General features: G+C 41.7%; 1 long non-coding RNA gene across 4 annotated transcripts in view; it reads left to right on the top strand.

The window, feature by feature from the left end:
* Positions 1-16,170, top strand: part of LOC102551339 (uncharacterized) — a 254,334-nt gene extending 238,164 nt beyond the window's left edge. For 2 of the 4 annotated variants that reach the window (XR_015637341.1, XR_015637343.1), the window contains 4 exons: positions 4,815-4,956; positions 6,110-6,279; positions 7,721-7,893; positions 15,849-16,168. This is a non-coding gene — a long non-coding RNA (uncharacterized LOC102551339). Of the gene's footprint in view, positions 1-4,814; positions 4,957-6,109; positions 6,280-7,720; positions 7,894-15,848 lie in introns of all 4 variants that reach the window. The other 2 variants (XR_015637349.1, XR_015637344.1) reach the window with 2 other exon arrangements.
* The last annotated feature ends 5,034 nt before the right edge of the window (positions 16,171-21,204 follow it).

The raw sequence follows: 21,204 nt of genomic DNA, 5'->3' as shown, positions 1-21,204 counted from the left end.
CTAATCTCTAATCAAATGCTATCTATTTGTATGTTGGAGTAGTTTCTATGCTTATCTCTACTATATTTGGGTTTCAGATTATTTATTTTTTGAATAAATGTGAGTATTTATGTAAGTTTTCTGGATGCAAACCAATTGATTATTGGGAATGTATGAAATTTGGCAAATAAGCCATGTTGTAAGGAAATGGGTCAAGTGGTAGCATAGTTTAACTTGGGTTTGAAATTTTGTGATAGATAACTCAAGAATAAATAGTTAGAAAATTATTCATCAATTCGCAACTATTGTGAATAAACTACCACATGCCACACTAGTCCTGCCTTCTGATAAATACAAACAGGACCAATACCATCCATCACCTTCTACAGTTTTTTTTATAGATACCTTTCTTGTCTGAGAACAAAACTAAGATTACCAGTATTGGTAGTTTTCAGCCTTATAATATCATCAGGGTACTTACTAGCTCATACATGGTCACATCAGAGAAGAGAGTGATTGAAGTTCAGGTAGTAAGATCAATGAATGGTCTTTTTACATGTACAATACCCAGACAACCATCCAGAAGCATATAAAATGCTTGGATATAGCTCTTTGAGTTAGACTAGTATGTTGTAAAGAACATGATAGACACAAGACACAGATGCGATCACCAGTCTCAGCTGTGCAAGTACCGGCTCTATGACTTCCGGTAGAAGTCTCATATCCTTCTAGTTGGGTGAGGTGATGCCTACTGTCTGCTGCCATTGTAAAATACTCATTTACTAGGGAACTTTCAAGGCTGTTTGAAGGACTCACTGCACCCGTTATAGACTTTCTTAGATACTTCATTACCTTTGCCACATAGCATGATATTTGAAGGATAGTTTTGTAGTGGAGACATATGATCCAATCTGCCTCCTTTCATACCGTTAGTGCTCCTGTTAGAAGGCAGAGGCAAGAAAAAGCCATGATTTGCTTACTGATTTGAAAAATAGAGGAAATCAGAAGTGTTCGGCTTGGGCTAGCATGACCAAGAAAGAAATAAAGTCCACCAAGGAGCATGTGGGGTGTTGCATCCAACCCAGGTCCATAGTGTACAGAATGAGCCACGCTTTCTGTCTGTAAGAAACTAGCAGAAGACACAGACACATAAAAACATATGAGGGGTCTGGATATTGAAGCAGGAAGAGCTGAATATTGGCCATCACCATTAGAGATCCAATGGGAATAGGGAGGGGAGAGTATTGTTTCCTCAGAGAGTCGATGGATGAAAGAATTATGAGCAGACTTCTTGAGTATAAAGATTTCCCAACAACTTGAGTGATGTATCACTAGAAGGTGAACCTTTGAGAGGAGAGAAATATTTACACATGTATGTTGGAATCTGGCCTGACAGGAGGTGATTTCTGGCTTGCTGTTAGCCATGTAAACTGTGTGATAGTCCTTTCATCTGAGCCAACAGCTTACTTCTACTATCATCATCCTGTAGAAGACCACCAAATAGATTTCATATCCTTCAATAACCGTTACCCCTCCATTCCCACACTAACAGAACAATAAGAATATTTTGGTGAAAGAGGAGTGATTGTCTCCATGATCATTAATACTCCTACTGAAGAACCACTATTATCTATAATAGAACATGTGACCTTAAATCAGGACAATGGACATAGAGCAAGTCCAAGAGAACCTCAGTCTTTATTAAATACTGGACCCAGTGACTTCTGGAATGGGGCACACAGAAATGTAGTTTGCATAGAAGATAGCAGTGGCAGCATTTGCTTCGAAGTGCTAAGATGAGTTTTCCTCCGAGGTACTGCCTGTAAGCTGTGTGACTCCATGGCAACATTTACAAGACAGAAATGTGATCACGGACAATTCTGCTGCCCTTGATGGTAACATGCTGGCAGTGATTGGAGCAGGACTTGCCAAGCACACATTGACCCTCTGAGTCACAGTGGTTCCCATGGAGATTAACACCATCAGCTGCGGGGACAGCAGCCCAGAATTGCGATTGGTGTTAGACAGAAAGGAGAAAAATGGCAGCATGGTACTCTAGAAATGCAGCAATTGGGATGAAAAAGGAGGGTGGGGTGGCATAGCTCAGGAGAGAAAATGCTTTGTAATTGCATAGCAACCGATTCCTCTAGCTCTTCTTGCAAATGGCTGGGCAGAAAAGTGTGCTTCCTGGCAGATAGGCGACGATCTACTTTTATTTATCTGTTTTTTTCCTGCAAACTTTCTTCTCATCCTTGATAGCTTATCTCCCTAATGGAGTGAGTCTGGGGCCACAGAGTCCCTACTCTGGCACTGTAAAGAGTGATTTATACACTGGGACTGAGGCGTTGGAAGGACACAGATCACTTTTCTTGATGGGTTTAAATGTTCTTTCTGTATTACAAAAAAATAATCCCTTTATTTTTATTTGAAGAAAAGAATGCCTTCAATTTTACTTTTCATGCAGTTATTTCATGTATATTAATAGGGACCCCGCCTCTCCGAGAAGCAATATCTTTTAGCTTTGGGAATTGTAGTGAGGGTATGTGGTTTATCCTATCCTTAGCAACCGAGTCTAGCTGCCTATGCCCTCATGAGCTGCAAAGGTCATCTTTTGGGTACCCGACTCTATATCCTTTTTGGCATTCAGAAAGAGGAAAGACTCTAGTGATGTATGCGTTTTCCCAATTCTCTGCCTGTGAATCCAGCTCAGATCAGATGAATCGGGGACTATAAGGTGAGGAGTAATTTTTTTCCTATTTCTTTCATATCAGCAGTTGTGGAAAAATACCCATTAGTTGCTGATTGATCAAACAGAGATAAGAAGGAGAACTGGTTCCTAGAAAAATCAGACTCAATAGTTTCAAAAGCTGAAGCGACAACCTGCGAAGCTGGAAAAGAAGGAAGATAATGGTTTTCTAAGAAATGCAATGTAGTTTTGGAGAGAATTAGCATTAATGAGATACCTAGAGATTGCAAACATGCTGCTATTCTTTTTAGTGTTAGTTGTGGGAGATTGCATTTTCTATGGCGAGCCAGTTTGTACAGAAGGAAGTGAGTCAGGCGGGGTGTGGCTGCAGTCTTAGCTGGACCATCAATTATGATTATTGGGCAGTTTACTGGGCCTCAGTTTACTCATTTCTAAAACGACCCACACAATTTCTAAGTATTGAAGAATAGTGTTTTGTATAGCATGAATGACCGTGAGGACATAACCGTGTTGTGGCTTTTGTTGTTGTTATTGTTGATATTACTGTTGCTGGTGTAATTGATATTGTTGGTGTTGGTCTTGTTATTGTTGGTGATGGTGTTATTAATATTGTTGGTGTTGGTCTCGTTGGTCTTCTTGTTATTGGTGGTGATGCTGTTATTGATATTGTCAGTGTTGATGTTATTGGTGTTGTTGTTGTTGGTATTGCTATTTGTACTATTGTTGACATTGGTGATGTTCTGCGCATATTTTGCCACACGAGTCTCCTAAGACTAGCCATGGTCCCCTGGAGATTCAAGAAGAGCTGAGGTTCTTGCTTGAGCCTTAAAGGAAGCAAAGACTAATGTCTTAGCTCAACTCAAATTCGTCTAGCAAGAAGTGCTCTGACATGAGGGATACCCAGTTGTTTTGTCCTAGTCAGACTTTCAATACATTGGACATGTCCCACATCAAGGAGGTTAATTTCAAAATCTTAGTTTCACTTGGAGAAACCCTTACAAATACACTCAGAATACTGTTTGATCAAATACCCGAGCTCTTCATGGCACAGCCATGTCAACGCACAAAAGCAATCACAAAAATATGATTCATAAAGGATCATAACTCCTTATTTACAAATTCCGTGGTTCTGCGAAGGATGCGATATTATAAAAAGTGATTTGCAGAAAGCCCCAGGAAGCTCCGTGTCATGGGAAATGATTTGAAAGCAGAGATTTATACTTTAGGAATGTGTGCTCCCCGTTTTCTTCCTAAAGACACCTCATCTTGTTTCACTGCACCGTGGTTACCACACAGGCAACCCAGGATAGTGCTCAAGCTTCCAGGTCATAATTCCATGTCTTTGCCTCCTGTTAGCTGTTTGACCTTAGGGGAGTCAACAGACCTGTTTGTGTTTTATTTTCTTATCTGTGAAATGCCTCTTGTGAGGCTCACTCACAGCAATGCCTGGGAAGTACACAAATGACACAAGTCACATACTTAGTAATGATCACATACACATGTATGTGTTAATGGAAACTTGAAGATTTGAGATGGTAAGTAACACTTTTATAAATAGATCTGCCATGAAAGTTACCAGAAACTATCTTTAGTTACTAGTACTTCAATAACTGTCAGATCAGCTTTGGCTTTTATTTTCAAGTCTTCCTTTAAAAGTGATTGTGTGCGTGCGTGTCTTAGTTAAGATTTTAATGTTTTGAGCAAACATCCTGGCCAAGGCAACTCTTATAAGGACATTTAACTGGGGCTGGCTTACAGGCTCAAAGGTTCAGTTCATTATCATCAAGGTGGGAGTATGACAGCATCCAGGCAGACATGGGGCTGGAGGAGCTGAGAGTTCCATCTCTTGTTCTGAAGGCTTCTAGGAGAAGACTGACTTCCAGACTGCTAGGACTAGGGTTTCAAAGCCCATGTCCACAGTGACACATTTCCTCCAACAAGGCCACATCTAATAGTGCCACTCCCTGGACCAAGCATATTCAAACCACCACTGTGTGTGTGTGTGTGTGTGTGTGTGTGTGTGTGTGTGTGTGTGTGTGCATGTGTGTGCATGTTTAATAGATGATCATGATTGAGCATCGATTGAGATATGAGTGCTTAGCTATAGATGAGTCTTCTCCCATCAAAGGCTCTGGGAACATTCTGGAAGAGGGAGAATAAAGAATGTCACAACCAGCAGAGGAGGAGAGAACTGTGAAATGCTAACTTCTGAAGGGATGACTGTCACACACAGCAGCTGTTGTTGCTGCACAAGATCTGGACAGAATTGGGTAAGTCACAATTCCAATATGAATGGGAAGAAGACCTAGGACTCGCCCCTACTGGAGGATCTATTAACAGTTGATGGCTGCTGAGGGAAGGGAGTACCACTCTCTTTTGGGGAAGTATCCATTGGTATGTTGAACATTCCTTGGTGGATGACCCCACATACATGTTCATATGTGGAGCACTAACTAGACTCAGGGGATTATAAGAAGCAATAAAAAACAACAACATGAATTTGGGGAGGAGACAGAGTGGGAGAGGCAGTAGAGAAAGTTGGAGGGAGGTAGGGATGAATGAATATGACTAAAATAATGTCGTATAAATATATGAAAAACCAAACAAAACAATGACACCCCAACAACTCTGGAACCAAAAAGGAACCTTCTTTACTAATGAACACTGATGCCACCTTCTGCTCACCAGATGACACAGTGCTCTTGTAGTTGGTTGCAAAGTTCAGTGACCCCGGGGGAAGTCAGGATTTTGACCAGCATCCAATCATCAGGTCTCCCTGCAGAGAGCACCAAGTCCAATGCTTCTATACAGTCAAGGTCGGGTCTCCAGTTTCTGCTTGTGGTTTCTTAGAAATTGCACACATGCTAAAGACACTGCTGCTTTTAATTGCCCTGCCATCACTTTACACCAATCTGCAGTTGACCTTTCAAGGACAGATTTTGTTTATTGCTCCTTTCAGTCAAAGAGATGCAGAATTGTCTAATAGAATTGTCTAATCGTCTATCTCTTTAGACAGCCAGGAAGCCTTTTTTAAAATTTACAGAAAATACTAGCTTCTTCTGTCTCCTGGAGGTGGTAGCTTGGGTTAGACTGCATTAGGTCAAAATATTCACCTTCAGTGTGTTTTGTCCTTTTCCACATTTATTGTAGGTGTTAAGGACCTTCCTATGACCTGCCACACTCTTACCTGTTTGTTCCCACTCCTCATACAACTTCTTGTCATCATGGAGCCCTGGATCACCCATATTAGTAGTGATATCCTTCTAGAAACACAGACTCCCAACACATCACTTTGAGGAAGCATTGTCTTGACAGAATAGCACATTTAATCCTGAGTTCAGATCTCTGACACTGAGGTAAAGTACTTTGCCCACAGGTTTTTTTACCTGTTAATTTTTCTAATGGTCTATAATATTTTTGCAGGAAATTTGTATCATGAGAACATCATTTATAAGACTAATGAATTCAATGAAAGTGTTGCCATGAGTATTTGTACCCATTGGTCCACCTCACCAATGAATTCCAAGGTCTGACTGAGTTTGTCTTTGTGACTTGGTGTACAGCTCACCACCTCTCTTTGGCACCATGGCAAGGTAGGTTCTTGTCCCATTGTGACATTGCCCTTACGTGGATGTGATTGTGAGGAACTAATGAGAATGAAACCACATAACTAGGCTTTCTGCTACAAGCTGGTGTGGGCTCCTTCCTGGTAGAAGCCATGGCTGGCTCTGTTCTCTCTCCTGTGCACCATCTGAATCCGTTATTCCACCACTAGCCTAATGGTGCGTTTCTAAAGTGTTTATTGCACATTTGACCAATTGTCTGCTGTCTGTGAGTTTAGATTTCTTTTCTGCAGTGTTGCTATAGGATGGAACTTGGAATTGAGACCTGTTTTGCTAACTCACCAGTTACAGTTATGGCTAATAATAAAACCGCAGGTCCTTTTCACCCACAGAGGATCTTAACAATAAACGCACTACTCACTGAACTATTAACCTATCACTTTGACGATGCTTGTTTGGTAAAGGGGGTGTCAGTCAAGATGAGCTTATGCTGACCTCCCACAGCAGAGGATTACCCCTACCTCATGTTCACACTAGCAGTCCTCCCCAGCCTGGTCTCCCCAGTGTCACAGAGACTTGGCAGAAATGAGACATTTTTAACTCTTCCCAGACCTCTCATTTTTCCATCTCTGACATTATTCATAAGCTTGTGTCAGAGCTCCAATAACAATGGCTAATACTGCTTTCTGATGCGGTACCTTAAAAGGCTTTCTTGATTCTTTTACATCTTCCTACTTAAATGTGGGTACCTCTATGAGCAGGAATTTGGTAATCTTGTTTCTCATAATAGGACAGCGATCAAACACAAGACTAAGTACACATAGTCAGTAGTCCCTGAACCCCACCCCTACCAAGTGATTACGGAATGATTCTAGTCTCTCAGCTTCATGGTGCTTTTCATGACCCTGAGCCCCAAAATCCATATCCATGGTAAATTTCAAATGAATGATAACTGGAAAAGAATGGAGACCATTGGTAGAGCACCCACAATGTGCTAGGCTTCCATGTGCAGTAACTCCGTTTCTTGAATTTTGACAAGATGATCTTACTTACTAATTTTGTGGATGAGAATGGCAAGGTTAACTCACTGACCCCTAAGGTACACAGAGCTGTTGTCGCTGCCTCTGTTTGTCTCAGAGCTCGAATTTTATTGTCTCAGGATATGTTATTATCACCCTATTCCCCTATTTCCTCTGAGGATATTATTAATGTCTATATCATGAGCACAGTGACACTTAGACAAATGTATTTACTTGCATAGTTTCTACCCTGAGGGACAAAACAAATCTTTTAAAAATAAATCAATAAAGTGATTAGGGCATCCTCGAATTTTCTTTTCAAGTTGTAAAGGAGGCTCAGTGTCAAGACCCAGAATTTAGAAAGAAGAGCAATTGTCTTAGAGTTCAGAGGGTCAGACACACCTCTCACCCAGTCCTGCTTTCTTTCTTTCTTTTCTTTGTTCTGGACGTAGGGAAGAACTGAATTGTCTTTTCTTGGGCCACGGGAGACAGCAAGGCATGGACATTCGTGTTATGACAACCCTAGGGAACTGTAATAATCCAGATGACCAGAGGCATCCCCCACACCGCTGCGACCATTTCAGCATGGCAGGAAGGCATGGGACAGCCACAATAATGATCCTTGGTGAGTATCTGGTACCAGCAGGAGTTGCTAGGAGCTTCCCCACAGTGATGGTGGCACACAGAACAAAGGCTAGTGCCCAGAAAAGATGGTGGCTTTGGACACACATAGAAGCCACCAGCCGAATTGGCAGTGGTCCCTTAGAGATCTGTGCCTTGCAGAAGAAACAGTGACATCCAGCAGACACAGAAGTCACATAACAGGCTTTGTGAATGAGAGTCCTGGAGACCCAGAGGGCCGGGCAGAGAGCTTTTGTAGGGCGAGTGCTAGCAAGTGGGCATATGGCATAATTATTCACTCATGTCTGGGCTTAGCTTGCTTTTGGACATGGATTATATATTTCTGCTTCATTAGATAGCTGTAAGGACTGAATGAGATTGTATGATGTGAAAAAAAAACCTGCTCAGTGCTGGGCTTAGAGTAGTGATCAAAAGTGGCAATCTTTTCTCCTTCCTTACTGTCTGTGACTGAGACTGAAAGAAAGCACGTGGCATTGCAGGATCCAATCTAAAACAAAAATTTCATGAAGACCACAGCAGCCACGTGTGTATCCCATCAGGGACATTAGATTACAAGCCTACCTGGTTTTGTTTTTGTTTTTTGTTTTGTTTTGTTTTGTTTTGTTTTTTTACATCGGAACATCCCATAATTCTTGTGCTAAATGTTTGAGTCCTCTGTATGCATAAAGTCTTTAATCTTGTTAAGTGTGTAATATTACTATCTCCATTTTATAAGTGAGGAAAAGTGGAGCTAAAAGGTTAGGTAACTTTGCAAGGTCGCATAGCAAGTGACAGTTGGAATTCACATTTAACAGGGCCACGTCCGTAATCCCTGCACCTGTCACTTCTATAGCTCTAAGAAGTTCAGGTAATAAAACAAATAATGGCTCAGTGTTTTCTCCGGGGATGGCACACTCTTAAGTCTTGGAGCACACTTGTCATCACAGCCTAGAGAAACGCAGTGCCCGGCCTAACAGTCAAACAGAGCAGTCTTGGATTGTTCCAAGATGAGAGCCTTTTCTCAAATAAGGCAGTCCATGAAAGTACCCTACCTGTAAAGTTGTAGTGGCAGAAAGGGCTGGGAGACTAATTTTTGAGCCTTTTTATTTATCTAAAAGGCATAGTTATGGGATAAATTTGTGGGTAGTTTCAAACTTCAAGATTTCCCTTTATGGGGACCAGTGGGAGACAAGGTTTCTAAGAGCTCAGCGCGTGGAAACATTGCTTTCTTGGGCAAGAGGTATTGCCTTATTTTATGGAGAGTGCATTTCTGATAATAAACCTAGCATTCTAACTTTATTTATTTATTTATTTATTTATTTATTTATTTATTTAGCATCAAATACTGAAGACCTAAGAGCGGCTCTGGGGTTCTTGGTTTTATAATTGAGTGCAATCTCCTTGTGAGCTGATTTGTACTTGAATCATTTTATTTGTTTATTTATGTTTTTAAATCCAAGCCAGTCTTGATTCTTTAGTATGCTTCCATCCTTATATCTATCTGTGTACATCTTCGGTGGTAGACTCCAATCCTTGGTAGTGTGCACGCAGTGAGTCTGAGGCTACAGTCCCTTAGAGGAAGATCAAGGGGCCCCTGCATAATCGTGGTTCATCCTGCAGAACGGCATCAGGCTGGGCACCAGCCAATGTTTGATGCGAATGTCTCTTGGCTAGTTGGAAGGGAGACTGTTTTGTAGGGGGAAGTGTTGCTGTTCCTGTGGGTGATTGATTGATGGAACGATGACAGCACAGAGCCATAAAGACCTTCATTGTGGCACATTTAATACTGAATTTGGTCCATTGAGGGCAGGTTTCAGTCTGATAAACACTTGGCAGAAAGGGAGAGCTCGTCTCCTGGTAGGCTGGACGGGAAAGTTGATTTACAAGAAAGCAGGTGTCCCGATCCTAGATTAAAGATCAGGCCACCTGCAAATAATCCCCCAGGTCAAGTCTGTTCCCTTTAGATGTCACGGGGTAGCACATTTAACATCTGGTAGGTGTGGGACTCCGCATCTATTTCCCCCCGGAGAGGAAAGCAACATATGGAAAATGGTTCTAGGAGATTACTCTCCTCTTTAGTTTTCGCTGCAACCTCGGAAGATAATCGCTTCTGATATGCTTCTTTAGGATATGGAGATAATAAAACACTGGGAGGGTAAGATTCTTGCTCAGGTCATAGAGGAGCCAGGGTACCAGCTCAGGTGTGTGTGTGTGTGAGAGCTAAAGTTATACTTTAAGTGCTAATTACTGTGCCTAGGAAATCCATGAAACAAAAATGACTCTAACACGTAAGCCCCTTGCCTAAGGAATGGTAGGTACTTCCTGAGATACTGGAGGATGTTGTTTATGGAAGATAACAAGTCACGTGCTTTCATTCCCATTTCATGTTTGTTCCAACTGCACTGGATGTGCTTGATCACAAATAGGTGGGAGGAACATAGATGGGAGACGGATCGGGCTGTATGCCTGCCTCTGTGTGGCCTAATATTTTTTAAAACCTAAATGCTTTCACCTCCTTTCTAGCCCACCACCCACCACAGGTAGTAGAAAGGAAAGGTTAGTAGGGCAAAGGAGAACCTGTATGGATTCTTTGGGGGTGAATCCAATCTGTGTTGTCCTGATAACAGCAGTTCAGTCTACCGGAATCAGCAGCGGTAGCTTGATCCATTCGTACACAAATACCATTTATGAGTCAGCAACCACAGTTCAATGCAGAAGAAACCTCCAGGCTCTGCCAGTAGGCGGAGTCCATGGAAGGGACAAGAAGCTGCTGGGACACCAGCAGAAGTTCTTTGGTGTGTTTTTTACTCTACGAAGTCATGACAAACGATGATCAGCAAAGAGCAGTAAGGTGACCCAATACCACGCAGCATGGTTCACTGTCTCTTGGGTTGTATTTAGACCCTCCCCAAACATTGCATGCTCTCTCAAGCGCCAGCTCTAGCAAAATACCACACACTCTTTGTTTTTCAGACCGATTCTAGAAATACACCATGTTTCTGTTCTCAGCTAAACATCTTCGCATGCGTCTGCTTCAACAAAAACATCCTCTCCAATGACAACTTCTGGAAAAACACCACGTGACACAATTGAGTCTCCCATGAAACCACAAATTTCCACTTCACCCTTGAATGGACCTGATGGGAAATATGGAAGCCTTAGGGGTTTGCCTTTACAAGCCTCTGCAAAACGTGACTTGTTGCTAATTCTGGGAACCTGGAAGTGGACCTGGCTAGAGTCTATCATCCTGGCCAGTATTTAATTAAGCTTGTTTCAAATGTGGCTCAAATTTGTGATAGTGGCCCACCCACTGGGATTAACATGTGACTCAAGTGTGGTCACCAAGCTCACCCCTAACAAATAGTGTGACACTCTGCTCTCTAACGGCAAGATGAGATGTTTAGACGCACCATTTTCACTTTGGGAGCCAGGAATTAAGAGGAAAAATCAGTTGTTCTGGGCTGGAAGAGCATCCGGGCAGCCCTATTCGTGGTGCAAGTTGTCCAGGAAGGTGGCAAGTCTCCTTGAATCCTGGGTTCATTGTCAGCCTCAAAGGGTCTTTGAGGAGGCTTGTGTATTGATTGACTGCACTTGCATTCGTGGTGTGTTGTGATCAAAAGACAAGGTACCCACAGACCACAGCAGCCACAGGTACGGCTAGATGACAGCTGGCTCAGACAAAAATTTACTTGCCTATCGTTCATCACTGAGGAAATGGCCCTCACTCTCGGTCACCTTCTTCTTACTGGATTAGGAATACATCAACCTTGGGAATGGACGAGCTATGACACTTTTCTTGATTTGGCTTTAATAATTCAAGAGTTCAGGCTATAGAGTATTTTAAAACTCTGCAGGGTTAGGCATAATGTCTATAGTTTACTTTTCTAAAGAGGCAGCATAGACAACGCCATCCTTCTGAGAGAGCAGGAGGCTTAACTATGATCATTGACCTTGGCCTCTCTGAATCCTCTATGGTCACTGTGTAGAAAAGAGAAACAGCATCATTTATTCTGGACTAGAGAGGTCTCGGCAAGACTTAGAGGGCACCTTGATGTGCTGGTGGTCCCAATCCACCTGGGGTGAGGAAAAATCCTTGGGTGTGTGTGGGGGGGATCAGGACTAGATAAACAATGTCAGCAGTGTGTTTACAGATATGCAAATAGACATGGAAATTAGACTCCTGTCGGCTTCATTTAGAATGTAATTTAAAATTAATTAAAAATTAAGAGGTAAATTAGAAGCTAACATTCAACACCATATGGGAAAATATACATATTTATCAGAATGGCATATATGTATGCTACATGGGCAGGAGCTAATTGTGATGTGTACGAGGCTCCTCTATTTGGAAATTACATAAAACCAATGCAGGGAGTTTGTGATGTACAGCGAAGTTTAGTTTTTGACACTCCAAGAATTAAACATCTTTCCAACATGAGGGTTAAATGTGTGCATTTCGTATGCATTGCGTTCTTGGTGAGTGCGTACTGAAGGACGCAGAGTTTTATAAGTGGAAAGTGAAATGACGGATCAGGTAGAATTTACCTCCATATGCTGTAAAATATTTGTGAACCTCATTTTTCTCAAATGGGGTCAATGAGTACATTCACCCCGGCAGGCCTTTTGCATATTGTTAATATGCGATCTATACTTGCAAACTAATGGCTTCCTTCTCTCAGCCACCGAGGAGTTCTGGGTGATTAATGAGTTAATGACGGCATCCGCACAAGGCCAAAACAACTCATTGAAAAGTGAAAAATTCAATCACTCCACCGACTGTTTTGTCTACAAAATAACCGAACAACTTCCGTGATTGATTTTCTTCCCGCTGAATTGATTGCCACTTTTTTGGCAACTTCATTGAATTAACCGATTGTTTGACACAACTAGAGTGTGGCTGGACTCCTTTCTGTGAACGTCACAAAACAGTTCTTCTTGGAGAAAAGAAAAATGTATTTATAGCTGACGGAGATATTTCTACAGTAACTTTTTCTCCATCTCTAAAAATACATGCATGCAGAGATATCGCAACATGGGGTGCCCATGTGAGGAGATTAGAGTTATTTATTACTTTGGTTTTCTAGGACGAAGTATTTAATCTTATTTTTTTTAATTAAAAATTTTCTTTCGTGTTGCTGTGTAGCCCTGGCTGGCATGAGCTCACGTAGCCCAGGGTGAGCTTGAATTCATGGCTCTTACCTTACCTAATGCCTCTGAGTGCTGGGATTCCAGGGTGTGCCACCATGCCCAAATCATATTTAATATTAATATCAGTACATAACAGTTCCTTTAAAACAATAAGTGGTGTAAACTATATGTATAGAATATATTCATGTATGGGTGAAAAGTTTATAGAGACGGAACCTTTGAGATCAATGAGAATAACATGAGCAGAGTGGACGTATGAGAGGACAAAGGAAGAAAGCAACATTACCTACACTCAAAGCCAGCAAAGCAAATTCCCACGAAGAGCTACAAGCTTAGAAGACAGAGAGCGCATCCTGAGAGCTGGGCTGGTCAGTGTGGGGTTGGTGAAGCCAGGCTTGGAACTCGAGCAAAGGGGACAAGGGAAAAGGAACAATAAATATACTCTTGGCTCATCTGTACACGCAAGTCCCCTAGTGCGAGTAAACATTCTGATTTAAACCTGGCCTTTGTGTTAGCTCTGACTGCTTCAGTTCGAAAAACTGCTAGCAGACTGGCTAACATGAGGAACACAATCTGTGGAAACACGGCAGACTGCACGGTACCCTTGGAAACGCTGATAAACATTTGGAAAGGAAGTCAAGCAAGCTGTGTGGCAGAGTGCTTTGCTCTGAATTCATCTACAGCAGAGGCTGTGTGCAGGTGTGCAAAGGGGAAAGGAAAAAATTCATTATTATTAGCTTCACATGACTAACAGCCTTATGTTGGAAAGGATGAAAATTAATGGAAATTGGTACTATTGAATAAAACAAGCTGTGGTGGTGACACTTACTCCAGTCCTAATTTACAGATGAATCTGTTAGAGTAGAAAAGGAGAAAACACAGGGAAGATCATTTGAGTCTTTGCAGGCTGGAGGCAAGGATATTTCTTGATCTCTTGACCTGACCAGAGAATCAATCTTCAATCTCTCCCTGTCTCTCTGTTTCTGTCTCTCTGTGTCTCTAACTATCTCTGTCTCTGTTTCTGTCACTCTGCCTCGTTCTGTCTCCTCTCTCTGTGTGTAGAAAATGCACGATAAAATGTTCGAAGAGGAGAGGGAAAGGTGTGAATCGATTTGAAGACCTCCATTTGAGTAGCTTGTAGTACGGAGGTTTTCATACTGAGATCGAAGCCCCTTTCCTGGGTGGCAAACATTAAATGCCAAGAGCAAAATGGAGTCGGCGTGGGTCTTTTAGGTGTCAGGAGGGCAGATGGTCCTGCAGGTTGATCTGAGGAGAGAGGCGACCTAGGAAGCCATAGCAGAAGAAGGATGAGACGAGCTTCTGACTTTGGAATTTGTGTTGGTGGCTGGCATAGTCCTTAAAAACAGTGCAGGAGCATTCTCACCTGTGCAGGGGAAAGAGCAAGAGGATTTTCTTTCAAGCTAGTATGGAGAGCATTACAGTACCGAGGTGAGAGTGAAGGCAGAGAGGGACCCTTTGCAGGTAGAGCCCGGCATTGGCAGAAAGCTGAGGCCAGGTTCAGACGCGGTAGAATTTTCGCTAGACAGGAGGCAAAAGGTCAGATGTGCATTTGACTTAAGTGCGTTTTCACAGAGTGTCTGCATAATTCTGCTGCCTCTCCCAGGAAAATTGACAGTTTGTCAGCAGGCCCTGTGATTCTGTTGAGGGAGGATACATTCATATGCAGCAGGCATGGCTGGAGTGTTTGCCCACCATCTGCCTCCATCAAGGCAAATAAAACAAGGCAGGCATGGCTTATTTCAAGAAAGAGCTGCTTTCAATCATAGACTCCAACGTCAGGACACAGGTTCCAAGGCTCTTGAAGTTGTGAATTTTTTACAGGAAGCCAATATGGTTTCTATAGGGATGGGATGGAGGGGGTGAAGCCAATGAAGGTAGGCTGGGGCACGGGAGCTGAAGAGACAAATGCATTTTGCAGTGCGGGTGGATTTTTATGATTCTAAGAACACAGGGAAGGCTAAGGTAAGAGAGTAGTGAGGTAGTTGGCTGTGTTTCTTCTTCTTCTTCTTCTTCTTCTTCTTCTTCTTCTTCTTCTTCTTCTTCTTCTTCTTCTACTTCTTCTTCTTCTTCTTCTTCTTCTTCTTCTTCTTCTTCTTCTTCTTCTTCTTCTTCTTCTTCTTCTTCTTCTTCTTCTTCTTCTTCCTCCTCCTCCTCCTCCCCCTCCTCCTCCTCTTTCTCTTCCTCTTCTTCCTCTCCCTCTCCTCCTCCTCCTCCTTCTCTTCCTCCTCCTCCTCCTCCTCTTTCTCTCCCTCTTCTTCCTCCTCTTCTTCCTCTCCCTCTCCCTCTCCTCCTCCTCCTCCTCCTCCTCCTCCTCCTCCTCCTCCTCCTCCTCCTCCTCCTCCTTCTTTACTGCCACCACCACCACCATCATTGCATAGGTACCAGGAGGCATACAGTGCACTTACTCCAAGTAAGGAGAATGAATTTCTGCTTTGAGACTCTGGGAGGGATAGGGCCTCACCAGCATGGGTGGCTACAGAGTTAAAAATGCAGACAGCTGTGTATGGCAGGAGAGAGTCTAGCTAGAACTCTTAAAGGACGCTGTTTCCCAGGCTCTGAGTTTCTCTTAAGGAGAGGAGTGAGTCTGGAGTAGAGACTGTAGACCCTCCTCCAGGGCCACCTCACAACCAGTACTGAGATCCATCAGGGTCGTGAAGAAAGTGGTCTGAAAGGCAGAACAATTTTACTCAGGAGAGACTGGGTATTCCCTACAGCGACTGTTTAAATTATTGGATCAAACTAAATTTAAAGCAGGTGAGACGTTTAGTTAATTTATTTTTCTCTAACCAGCAGGTAGAAGCTCGGGGAACATGAGACTGTAGACGAAATAAAGGCGCTGCGTTTTCTTGGGTAAAATGTCTCGTGGAACTTTCACACTACGCTGGCATTTCCAGGAAATGTAGAAACGATCTGTACAAACAACTTCTCAGTCCATCCCAGGGATTCAAGATGGGCAGCCTGTGCCAGAATCCTTTGGTCTTAAGTCTACATGTGCAGACCGACGAGATCAAATGCGGTTTCTTTAAAAATGCAATCGAAAAAGAAAAAGGAGCAATTTCATTCAGCAAGGAAATTGTTTTATTGTTCAATAAACCATAATATTTAGATTGATTGAATTTTCCTTGGCCTTTATATTGGAATCTGTGTTTACACTGTTGGTATGCCTGTGAAAATTATCTCTCAGAGACTATCCATTATCCCCTAAGGGGATGTGTTTAAAGATATTGCTTTATTTGGAAATAGGGTGATGTTTAAGTGAGGGATGACTTGCACTACAGGTAAGTGTACTCCCACTGGATATTGTGTGCTGGGCACAGGATGTACACCGGAGGTCAGCAGCTGCACGCTGAGTACTCCATTAATGAAGTAGGGTGGGGCAGATGCATTGTGGGAAGTTGGTATGAGATAAGAAGGCCAGGAAACATTGTTAGAAATGAAAATCAGAGTCAGGAAGTGGACAGTCAGATGCCTTGTGAGTATTTTAGAACACCTGCCTCTTGGGAGGTTGAAGACCAGCAAACACCTCCTGGTCTGACCCCTTGGGCTTGGTAGAGATGGTCTTCTTTTTTTTTTTAAAGATTGTATTTATTTTTTAAAGATTGTATTTATTTATTATATGTAAGTACACTGTAGCTGTCCTCAGACATAACAGAAGAGGGCATTGGGTCCCATTACAGATGGTTGTGAGCCACCATGTGGTTGCTGGGAATTGAACTCAGGACCTCTGGAAGAGCAGTCAGTGCTCTTAACCACTTAGCCGTCTCTCCAGCCCCAGAGATGGCCTCGTTTGTGATTGAGGCTGAACACAATGAGAGAGAGCTTGCAGGGTTTCCCTAGGGACCTGTGATATGGAATTGGGACCCGGAAGGTTTAGTGGCTTGGGTGGATGGCTATTTTCATGCTCTGCGTTTCAGTAACCACCCTACAGATCATGGACAGCAGCTATGAGCAGAAGACCGGAGGAAACCAGGAAGGCTCCATGCAAATGAAACACAGGTACTAAGGAGCCCTCCAACACCTGCCTACAGTTGAGCAGAGAAGAGAGGTGTCAAAAGCTCCAGATCCCCACCCCCCTTGGTCTGTGAGGTGCAAGCTCTCCTGGGTGTATTGCAGAGCTCTCTGTAGACTGGTAGTTTTGATTTGTTACGTGAGTGTAACACCCGTGTTGCTTCATTCTTACACACATTCCTGAGGTAATTAGTTTCATAGAATTTTGCCACGCTGGCATATTTCCCCTGCTTCCTTCCCTCTTGGGAACATCAGAACCAGAAGACAGGTACTGTTATCACAGAGTTATATTAATAAATTTAATTAACATAAAACAACATTAATTCAGCTGCTGGCACCTGAGGCTGGAGAGAGCTCTCTCTCGTCTCATACCGCGCTGTTGCCGATCTGGTGTTGTCTGCCAGCAAGCGTTCGCGCCCTTTCAAGCCAGATTGATTACAGTGTTCTTCAGATAAGTGAAATTCCTCCCCTTTAGACATATAGTTCTGTGAGCTTGGGCAAATGCATCCAGCTGCATAATTACCACAATCCAGAGAGAGATTCCGACCATCTAGAAAGTTCTCTCATGCTCTTTTGTAATCTATCTTCTCCCACCTTCAGCCCCCCAGCAACCATTGATTCCTATTGCCAATGTTCGGCCATTTTAAAAACTTATAAATAAATCCAGATGGCATGTAGTCTTTGGAGTATGGCCTCATCCACCCAGTGTCACCTTGATCCAGATTCACCTAAGTTTTTGCTTTATCATTATTGTTTTTATGGTTGCCATTTCTGTTATAGATGAGCTTGGGTTTGTTCATCCACTTCCTACTTAATAACCATATGTGGGTTGTATGATCTGGTAATTATGGCTAGGTTCACCTATAAAACATGTCCGTTTCCCTTAGTAACTTATAAGTGGGATATCTGGGTCACCTAGACATCTCTATATGACACGCATGGAGACTTCCAAACTGTTTGCCTTCTACCAGCAATAGGCAAGAGTTGCTCCAAATTCTTACTAGCGCTTTAAATTGTTAGTATTTAAACCATTATCTAGTTTTGTAGGTGTGTTTCACAAATTGTTTCCAGTGCATATATTCCTGCATTTATTAGCTACCTGTGTTTTTCTGTGGAGAAGTAGCTATGGCGTAGGCATACAGAGGAATGAGATAGAAGAGAGTCTGGAAACAGCCCTTATGCACCTGGGCAACTGATTGCCGGCAACAATGTCATAATTGGGTGGCAAAGTGACAGTTTCTCCCAAGTGGGATCGTAACACTTGGGCATTGAGGCACTAAAAACAAAACAACCCCCCAGGTTAGATCCACACCTAACAAAAATAATTAGTGCAGAGTGACCTAAATGTGTAAGCCCAAGCTACACAAACATGGGAAGCAAACACACAGATTCTTGTGGTGTAAGTCAAACAAAGCATTCTTATATAATGTGAACACCACAGATCATCATGGAAAAAAATTTGCCCAACTTCACTTGTACAAGTGTAGAAATGTCTGTCTTTTGAAAGGCCCTTGTGTGTGTGTGTGTGTGTGTGTGTGTGTGTGTGTATGTGTTCATACATATGCATGTGGAGATCAGATGTCATTATTAGGTGACTTCCTCAATCACTCCTCACTTTATAATCTACCTCTGTATCTACTTCAGTATCGATCTCTATATCTATCTATTCATCTATCTATCTATCTATCTATCTATCTATCTATCTATCTATCTATCTATCTATCACCTATCATCCATCTATCTATCTATCTATCTATCTATCTATCTATCTATCTATCTATCTATCTATCTATCTATCTCCTATCATCTATCTATCTCCTATCATCCATCTATCTATCTATCTATCTATCTATCTATCTATCTATCTATCTATCTATTACCTATCTATCACCTATCATCCATCTATCTATCTATCTATCTATCTATCTATCTATCTACCTATCTATCTGTCTAAGATCCATCTATCTATCCGTGTGTGTGTGTGTGTGTGTGTGTGTGTGTCAGATGTCAACATTAGGTGACTTCCTCAATCACTCCTCACTTTATAACCTACCTCTGTATCTATCTCAGTATTGATCTCTATATCTATCTATTCATATCTATCATCTATCTATCTATCAATCTATCTATCTATCTATCTATCTATCTATCTATCTATCTATCTATCTATCTATCTATCTATTTATCTATCTATCATCTATCTATTCATCTATCATCTATCATCTATCTATCTATCTATCTATCATCTATCTATTCATCTATCATCTATCTATCTATCTATCTATCTATCTATCTATCTATCTATCTATCATCTATCTATCAATCTATCTATTACCTGTCATCTATCTATCAATCTATCTATCTATCTATTACCTATCATCTATCTATCAATCTATCTATCTATCTCCTATCATCTATCTATCTGTCTCCTATCATCTATCTATCTATCAATCTATCTATCTATCTATCTATCATCTATCTATCAATCTATCTATTACCTGTCATCTATCTATCAATCTATCTATCTATCTATTACCTATCATTTATCTATCAATCTATCTATCTATCTCCTATCATCTATCTATCTGTCTCCTATCATCTATCTATCTATCTGTCTATCTATCTATCTATCTATCTATCATCACCTATTATCTATCTATCTATCACCTATTATCTATCTATCTATCTATCTATCTATCACCTATTATCCATCTATCTATCTATCACCTATTATCTATCTATCTATCTACCATCCACCTATCTATCCTTTTGTGTGTGTGTGTGTGTGCATGTCTGTGTGATGTGTACCGGTATCCATCTTCATGTATGTATTCACAAATGTGTAGGTGACTGTGGAGGAGGTCAGAAATTGAAGCTAGATAAATTTCTCAGTCGCTCTCTATTTCATGCTCTGGAGCAGGCTCTTTTTTTTTGTAAATTTTTAAAAAAGAAGCAGTAGTATAATTTGAATCCAGAAAAGATTTATATGAGGTTTAAAAATTAATGCACATATAAGGTACATAGACTATTTAACTGAGACTTAGAATTTAGTGAACACTAACTATTTTTTTGAACTTGAATATGTAAATATTTATTCATCTATTTAAACTTACAACTATAAAATTCCAATAATTATCTGGAGCAGGCTCTCTTACTGTACCAGGAACTCGCCGATTTGGCTAGACTGGCTAGCGGTAAGGCCCAGGGATTGCCTTGTCCCCGTCTCCCCAGTGTTGGTATTACGTGTGCACTGTTGCACTTAGCTCTTTGTGTAGATACTGGGATCCAGACTCAAATCCTCATGCCCACACAACATTCCTGAAGGAGCCATCTGCTACGCCCTGACCTAAGGAACACTATCAACGGTATTTTAAGATCATGTAAAAAAAATACTGTGAGACATACTTGTGTATATAGAAATTTACAAAATGCTTATTTGATAAAAGTATTATATCTAGAATATATGAAGCATGATGTCAACTCAATTTAAAGAAGGACAGCCTGTGGAAATGAGTGACAGATTTGAGCTGACTCTACCCCTCAGTCTAAGGGGCTCACCACGCAATCTTTCTTCAGTGTTGGTAGCAATAATGCTGACCAGCCTGCATCTTGTAACAATGTGATGTTCTTTGGAATCTACAAAGCCCTGAGTTACGACTACTCACTTGTTTGGGTGTTGCCCTGCCCCACTTGGGTTATATGACATCCCTATAGTCCCTGTGCCTCCAAACATTACCCTCCTGGCTTTCTCTTTTCTTGAAAACATTAGACTTTTCTCTTTCTTGCTTTAGTTTTTGCTCATTTATATATATATTTTTCTAACAGAAGGAGCGACAGCGTTGGCGCTAATAATGCCTCTTTTCCTATACTAATAAAGAGGATCTGTCTTATATTGTAAAGGCTCTGGTACATCCTGGAAGAGCTTTGTTTGACGGGGTGTAGCATGCTGTATGAGAAGATAAGGTGTTTCTCATGTATCCCGAGGGCTGAGTAGATGCAGAACCAATACATCGAGACAGGACACTAACAATCAGAGTTTTGGATAGTCGCGCGGAGGCTTCACACTCTCCCATGTGCCCCAGAGAATGGAATGGAGAAGTGTTGGCAAAGGGCCCGATACTTGCAGATGTAAAGATCC

This window comes from Rattus norvegicus, chromosome 14 (assembly GCF_021556685.1).
Source record: "Rattus norvegicus strain SHRSP/BbbUtx chromosome 14, alternate assembly SHRSP_T2T, whole genome shotgun sequence".
Classification (NCBI taxonomy): Eukaryota; Metazoa; Chordata; class Mammalia; order Rodentia; family Muridae; genus Rattus; species Rattus norvegicus.
Note: the sequence above shows the minus strand (reverse complement) of the source record. Positions and strands in the feature narration are given on the sequence as shown.